Below are 9,223 nucleotides of genomic sequence, written 5' to 3'. Positions count from 1 at the left end.
AGTGTGGATTTTTATGTTATGCTATTCAAGGTCACATAAAGGTTTACTTCTTAATCCTATCGAGTCCTTAGGTATTTATACCTGACAATTTAGCTGTTTACCTAGAGCCAGTATCAGTTATAGAATAACCTGTCACGTCATGATCAGTGGTACTCTTAGTCAGTTACAAGACTTAGGAGAACTCAGTAGATTCAGTATTAGTCCCGTCTAGTTCTGTATTTAGTTTAGGCCTCAGTAAACTTAGTTAGCTAATAGAATTCAATAGTATTCAATTAGTCAGTGGAACTCGGTAATATCAGTAATAGTTTAGTCAAGCCTAGTATGAATGAGGAAGTCAGTTCAGTGTCTATTCAGATAAGAGTAGGATTTAGAACCGATTTAACCTAGGTATGGGGGCATTCCAGCCAGTAAAGTGTTTGACCCTTAGTAGTAATCCCAATGTTATAGAACTATGTATCTAAAGTAGGTTGAGATATCTTCCTGCCAGACTAGGGTTGATATATCTCGTACGAGTTTTCTTACCAATAAGGGTTGAAAGAGCTTCCTTTGAAAGAGGGTTAACTCATAGTTGTCTTTACCCGTGGCATGGTACTGACACCCTTCTATAACACCCCAGATCTAGTACCCAGAATGCTACTCGGTGCTCATGACCCCGAAGGACCACAAGCTAACCCCTGACTGATATTTGTACCTATATACTGCATAAAATACTTTATAATGCAGAAATCATAAACTAAAAGGCCATAAGGTTCAAAACTGACTTAGTATCTGATAAAAATGTAATATCTGGGAGGGGTATGAAATACCCAAATCAACTAAAATAAGCTATCTAAATATACTGTAGTCTGGAAAGCCTCTAAAACATGACTGTCTGAATAAAGAGTTGATGGGATATGTCCCCAACTATTTCTAACTAATAAACTAATTACTGAGATAATAAAATAATGATCAAGTCCTCGAAAGATAAGGACACACTACTAACTCTGACAGCTAAGACTGGAATATAGTGATCTCTGGAGCTCGTGTCTCTGAACCTATAGTATTTGACACCATAGCGCAAATACGTCAGTACTTTGAATGTACTAGTATGCATGTGAGGTAGGCTTAATGTATGGGGTTTATATGCATAAACAATAATAATAGCAGACTGACTATCATGAGCATGAAAATACATATATGAGATCTAATAACTAATACTAATACCGTGATAAGATGATTACTGAATAAGAAGACTGATAACATGACATACTGATAACTGATATAACTGATAACAAGAGTGACTATATTTGACAGTCCTGAATCTAATGAAACTAACTAAGTTCTATACTGTATATGAGTTGACTGTATCTGATAGTCCTAAAATCTGAAGAACTATCTGAGTTCTATTACTGAGACTAATTGACTGTGTCTGACAGTCCTGATTTTGTAACATGAAACTATTGGAAGTAGTTATCTAACCGATATGCCCCTAATATCCATTATGGCTGTGTTGGGATCCAATATATAACCCCAATTGGAAGGGTGTCAATACCGCGCCACTGGTAAGGACAAGCTGTGGGTGACTCTCATATAATAGTGTCCAAAAAAGAGAACGGTAGGGCCCTTATCTAACAGTGCTTATCCACCTTATCAACCTTTATCGGACAACATTGATGTGTCAACCTATACTGGCTACATAGTTCTAGAACGCAAGGATGACTTCTAAGAATCATACCCTTATCTGATAGTGTGTGTTCCCATACTTGGGGTCACTCAGTGCTAATTCCTACTCCCATTTGAACAGACTCTGAACGTGATTTACTGAATTGAAAATGGGATGAGTTACTAAATTCCATTGACTGATGAAATACTATTGATATCTGACAACTGACTGAGTTTATGAGATCATGGAGATTTCTTGTTTCGGGTACGAGTACCCCTAGGACTTGATGGAAGGAAACTGACCAAGCATTACTTACTTGAACATATAACTAACATCATAATCCATAATATATTTATAGAAACATTTCATCAAAATATGTGATAGGCATAACTTGTACATACATAGGGATTTCATGGTATCATGCTAGTTTGGCACTTTTCCTTCATCTAGGCATTTAATCAAACATATTGTTGGCATGGTACTTGTAAACATCATTGTACAATAATTAAACATCATGGTTCAATTCTAATTTCATCATTCAAGGGTTTAGTCATAGTTTTGCATGAATCTATATCTATAATAATTTAAGCCACATAGAATTTGTCGCCCAACATGGAGTAGAATTCAATTTCTCATTATCCATATGAACAAGAGCATCCCAATCATGACATTCATAAGAAAATCCATAAACTTGAATTTGGTCAAGGGATTCTTGGGATTCATGGATGAAAGGAGTACATGAATGAACACTATACATACCTTGGTTCGTAAATACACAAAGATTGACAGAGGAAATTCTTGATTCTAAATCTTCTATGAAAATCCCTAAGTTGTTCTTGAAAGGTTTTTGAGAGAACAGAGTGTATTTTGGGTGAAAAGTGGCTGAATCACGTGTTAAAGGGCTTAAATAGGGGTGAGAAATTGACCCTTTTAACCCTGGACATGTCTTATAATTTTAGTAAAAATTTCCCGAATTAGACCCCTGGCGTGACGTGGCGCTATCGTGCCGTGTCACTGGAATTTGACAGTTGGGAAATAGAGGGATGGTGCGATGCGGAGCCATCATGTTACACCTTTTTTTGTGACCTCAAACTTTGGCACGACACAGGGAAAATTGTGCCGAGACACTAGAAAAGGAAAATTGCCATTTTAGCTTGTGGCGCGGCGCGCCACTGACCAATATGGTGCTGTTTTACGATGGGAACTTGAAATATTCATAACTTCTTACCTGATTATCGGATTTAGGCAAATTTATATCGATGGAAAGCTTAGTGAATACCCCACATGACAAAAATTGAAAATATTAAAAATAGCATGTTTACAAAAGTGGATTCATCTTTTGAAGAAGGATCCTAACATTTTTGTGATGATTTCAAGCTAGGAAAAGGTACGGGGTATTACAATATCTCCCCCTTGAGAGCATTCATCCTCGAATAAAATAAAGAGTGAGGGGAAGGACATAAACTGACATCCATACTGAACATGAATAACTGAAACATGATCTCATGACTGACATGACTGGTAACTGAATATTTCATCCTGAACGTGCATATCTGATGCATGTGTAACTGATTCATTAATGCATGATTGAGTGTTCTGAGGAACTAAGTTTCTCACAATGAGATTGCATGTCTAATGGATAATTATATAACTAAACTGATACCTAAATTCCTGACTAAATATGCAATGGTACTTGATACCCCGTTTATGATGAACACTGAACATGAAACTGACTAAGCTTAAGGAGCACTGTTACCTTGAGCTTGGTCTGAGTTGGCAGAGAAGAGGTGAGGATACTTGGTATGCATTTTTTCTTTTGCTTACTAAGTAGCTCCTTCGACAGATTGATTTCGCCAAAGAACTTTAACTAGAGGGACTTCTTTGTTCCTTAGTCTACGAGTATGATAGTCTAGGATTTCAAATGGAATCTCCTCATAAGAGAGACTATTCTGAACATCAATGCTCTGAATAGGGACTACAACTGCTGGATCACCTATGCACTTCTTGACCAAAGAAACATGGAAGATTGGATGAACTGAGGCTAGATCTGAAGGCAATTCGAGCTCATAAGCTACCTTGCCAAATCGACTGAGAATATTGAAGGGACAGACATATTGGGGAATGAGTTTCCCTTTCTTGGCAAATCGCTTCACTCCCTTCATGGGAGAGATCTTTAGATAGACATAGTCACCAATATCGAAATTGAGATCTTTTCGATGAACATCTGCATAAGACTTTTGTCGGCTCTGAGTAGCCCGGAGTCTTTCTCTAATCAACTGGAATTTTTCTAAGGCATCAAATACTAAGTCAGGACCTATGATTAAGGCCTTACTAACTTTGAACCAACCGATCGGAGATCTATATCTCCTACCATAGAGAGCTTTAAATGAAGCCATCTGAATACTAGAATGATAGCTGTTGTTGTAAGAAAACTCAATCAAAGGCAAGTGATAAACCCAACTACCCTTGAAATCAATTACACACGCCCGTAGCATATCTTTTAAAGTATGAACGGTCCTTTCTGCTTGACCATCTGTCTGAGGATGAAAGGATGTACCGAGATAAACTTGGGTACCAAGACCCTTTTAGAATGCTTTCCAAAAGTGAGAGGTGAACTTGTTACCTCTGTCTGAGATAATAGATAATGGAATGCTGTGTAATATGACCAACTCTTTAATGTAGAGGCTAGCATAATCTTCGGCTGAATAAGAGGTATGAACTGGAAGAAAATGGGTTAAGTGGGTCATCCTATCTACCATGACCCAAACTAAATCATACTGATGACGAGTTAGAGGCAAACCCATCATGAAGTCCATGTTCACTTTTTCCTACTTCCAAGTAGGAATAATGAACTCCTGCATAGGACCACTAGGCTTCTGATGCTCTTTCTTAACCTGCTGATATATAGAGCACTTAGCCACAAACTCTGTAACATCTCTCTTATCCCACTCCACCAATAGACTTCCCGTAAGTCGCGGAATATCTTTGTGGCCCCTAGATGAATAGAGTAGCGTGCACCATGCACTTCTGCAAGAATTCGCTGCCTTAAGTCATATACACCTGAAACATAAAGACGACCTTGACAATGCAAAACACTATCTCCTCCTTGGGAGAAAACCTCTACTTTCTGATCCTGAACTGACTCTTTCAACTTAACAAGGCTGGTATCCCTATCTTGCTTTTCTTTCACCTCAGAAACTAAAGATGATTCTGAATTACTCTAAACCCATATACCACCTTTATTTGTATCGACTAAGTGAACGCCTAGTCTGGAAAGATGATGTACTTCCTGAGATAACTTCTTCTTACTGTCATTCACATGAGCAACACTACCCATAGATAGTTTACTGAGGGCGTCCTTCACTATATTAGCCTTGTCCGGATGATAGAGAACACTCCTGTCATAATCTTTCAAGAGCTCTAACCACCTTTTATGACAAAGATTGAGATCTTTCTAAGAAAATACATACTAAAAACTCTTATGATCTGTGAAGATATCTACATGAACTCCACAGAGATAATGCCTCCAAATTTTCAAGACAAAGACTATGACTGCTAACTCAAGATTATGAGTAGGATAATTCTTCTTATGGGGTTTAAGCTGTATGGATTCATAGGCTATGACTTACCATGCTATATGAGGATACAACCTAAACTCACTCTGGATGCATCACAATACACTACGAACCCATTTGGACCATCTGGAAGAGCTAAAACTGGAGCTGAGGTGAGTCGACTCTTTAACTCTTGAAAACTGTTCTTCCAAGGATTTGACCACTGAAACTTGATTTTCTTCTGAGTCAATCTAGACATAGTGTATGTAATATAAGAAAATCCCTTAACAAACCATCTGTAATAGCCAACCAAACCCAAAAAAATTCTAATATTTGATGGAGAGATAGGTCTGGTCTAGTTTCTTACCGCTTTAGTCTTTTGAGGATCTACTCTAATTCTATCACCCGAAATGATATGACCAAGGAATGCTAATAACCTTAGCCAAAATTTGCACTTACTAAATTTGGCAAATAGATGATGATCTTTGAGAGTATGAAGTACTATTCTGAGATGGTTTGCATGATCTTTCTCACTGCCGAAATAAACCATAATATCATATATGAAGACTATGATGAACATGTCCAAGTACTGTTTAAACATACAATTCATCAATTCCATGAAAGCTGCTAGGGCATTGGTAAGACCAAATTACATGACTAGGAAATTGAAGTGACTATACCGAGTACGAAAAGTTATTTTTGAAATGTCATATTCTCTGACTCTGAGCTAATGATAGCCGAATCTGAGGTCTATCTTAGAGAAATAACTGGCACCCTAAAGTTGGTCAAACAATTCATTGATTATGGGAAGAGGATACTTGTTCTTGATCGTGTCCTTGTTAAGTTGATGGTAGTCTATGCATATTCTGAAAGAACCGCCTTTCTTGTGCACGAATAATATGGGTACGCCCCACGAGGAAATGCTGGGCTTGATGAATCCCTTATCTAGGAGATCCTTCAACTGTTCTTTCAATTCTCTGAGTTCTGTTGGTGCCATTCTATATGGCAGAATAGAGATAGGCTGAGTATCTGGAAGAAGATCAATGCCGAAGTCTATTTTCCTTTTAGGAGGAATTCCTGGAAGATCTTTGGGAAAGATATCTGAATATTTATCCATAACTGAAATGGATTCAAGACTGGGAGTTTTGTTACTATAATCCTTAACATAAACAAGATGATAGACACATCCCTTAGATATCATTTTTCTTTCTCGAAGGTAGGAAAAAAGTTGACCTCTGAAAGCGGGTACACTACCCTTCCACTATGGATAGGTTTATTTGGGAACTGAAATTGGACTATCCTATTTCTTTAGTCAATTGTGAAATAGCCAGAATGAAGCTAATCCATACCAAGAATAACATCAAAATTAGTCATTTCTAATTCGACTAGATCTGCTGAATTGACTTTTTAAAATATCATAATCGGGCAGTTCCTGTATACCCGCTGGGCTCTGATGGTTTTACTTACTAGGGTAGAGACTGAAAAGGGCTCTGCTAGAATTTTAGGACTGACTCTAAAATCAACTGCCATATAGGGAGTAACAAAAGACAAGGAAGCACCTGGATCTAGAAAAGCGTAAACATGCATATGAAAGATCTATAACGTACTAGTAACCATATTCAAAGAATTTTCCTAATCTTACCGGGACTAGAGCGCATAGAGTCTGTTTAGGTGTTGCCCACTAGTAGCACTTGTGGTGGGACTCTGCTGATTTGGGTGACCAGACTAAGCTGAGAAGTGGAGATGACTCTGATAACTTGACTGAAGGCAGTCTCTAACTCTGTGTCTTGGCTTGCCACATCCGAAACAGACATCGCTACCAGCTCTGCAAGCACCCTTGTGGTTCTTACCACAAGTCTGACAAAGGGGATTTGTTCAGGCACTACTAATATTGCCATAAGACTTAGAGCCTGCGCTCTATCTTTGTTACCCTTTCTGAACTTAGGAACTAGAGCACTGGCTAATGAAGGAGCTTGAACTTAGGATGAATCTGAGAGTGATTGCCTTCCTCTGACTTAGGCTTACTAAAATTAAAGCTACCTATCCTAGCTCTCTTATTCTACTTCTCCGTCTGCTCAATATTTTGCTCCTCTATTTACTGAGAATGAGTCATGATCCTGGCTAAAGTCATGTCACTATTCCACATGGTAGATCTGCACTCATTAACCACGCTATCATTCACCGCTGAAACAAACTTACTTATCTTGGCCCTACTATCTACAACTACATGAGGGGCATATCTGGCTAATTGAGTAAACTTAAGAGAATACTCTTTCACCATCATATTTCCCTGCCTAAGGTTGATGAATTCTAACACCTTAGCTTCTCTAAGCTCTTGGGGAAAGAATCTATCAAAGAAAACAAAAGGAAACTCCTCCCACTCAACAGGCCCTGCATCATCTGGCCTTTTTGACTTCCACTATTTAAACCAAGTATGAGCAATATTCTATAACTGATAAGTATCTAGCTCAACACTCTCACTAAAAGTAACCCCCTATTATATCTGTAACCTTTTACATCTGATCTAGGAATTCCTGAGGGTTCTCATCTGACCTAGAATCGAGAAAGGATGGAGGATTTATTTGGGTGAAATCCCAAATCCTGATTGCATCTGAATTGTCCACTAGATTGGCTGAAACAATAGCTGGTCATTCATTCTGAGCAGCAAGTTAGCAAGAGTAGGGAATGCATCCAAAACTCTACATGAGAAATATATTCGCGCAAAGGTTTTTCGGGCTGAAGGGCTGACTAATTCCCGTTTCTTCTTTTAAGAGGCATGTTCTGTAGAAGAAAGGGAGAAACGGATTAGCCTGAGATATCGACTTGAGATTATGATCATTGGCATGACATGAAAACTAAAAGAGGGGAAACTATTCCTAAAACATCTTATAGCCTCCTGTACATAAATGTGGCATGCAACACACCCATGTACAAGACTCTACTAGATGCAGCTTTCAAACTTCTTAGGACTCTATTGAAAACCTTAGGCTCTAATACTAAGTTTGTAATACCCTGGATCTGGTACCCAAAATGCTACATGGTGCTCATGACCTCGAAGGACCACAAGCTAATGCATGACTCATATCTGTAACTATATACTGCATGAAATATTTTATAATGCGGAAAACATGAACTGAAAGGCCATTGGGTTCAAAACTGAGACAAAGTATTTGATAAAAATATAACATCTGGGAGGGGTATGAAATACCCAAAACAACAGAAATAAGCGAGCTAAACATACTATTATCTGGAAAGCCTCTAAAACGTGACTATCTAAATAAGGAGTTAATGGGACATGTCCCCAACTAACTCCACTAATAAATTAATTACTGATATAATAAAATGATGATCATGTCCTCAAAAGATGAGGACTCACTACTAACTCTAACAGCTGAGACTAGAATCTACTGATACTCTGGAGCCCGTGTCTCTGAACCTATGGTATAAGACAACATAGTGCAAATGCGTCAGTACTTTGAATATATTGGTATATATAAGAGGCAAGATGAATGCATAGGGTTCATATGCATAAACAATAACAATATCAGACTGACTATCAAGAGCGTGAGAATATGTGCATGAGACATAATAACTGACACTAATACCGTGATAACATAATTACTAAATTTGAATACTTATAACATGTCATACTGATAACTGATATAACTAATAACATAAGTGACTGTATCTGATAGTCCTAAATCTAATGGAACTAGCTGAGTCCCGTACTGTATCTGAGTTGACTGTATGTGACAGTCTTGAAATCTGAAGAACTATTTGAGTTTTATTACTGAGACTGATTGACTATATCTGACAGTCCTAATTCTGTAACATGAAACTATGGGAAGTAGTTATCTAATCGACATGCCTCTAATATGCCATTATGGTTGAGTTGGGGTCTAATATGTAACCCTAATTGGAAGGGTGTCAATACTGCGCCACTAGTAAGGATAAGTTGTGGGTGACCCTCATCTGATAGTGTCCCTAAAAGAGAATGGTGGGGCCCTTATTTGATAGTGCTTATCTA

Source organism: Capsicum annuum, unplaced genomic scaffold, assembly GCF_002878395.1.
Source record: "Capsicum annuum cultivar UCD-10X-F1 unplaced genomic scaffold, UCD10Xv1.1 ctg2759, whole genome shotgun sequence".
Taxonomy (NCBI): domain Eukaryota; kingdom Viridiplantae; phylum Streptophyta; class Magnoliopsida; order Solanales; family Solanaceae; genus Capsicum; species Capsicum annuum.
This window is presented reverse-complemented; position numbering follows the sequence as displayed.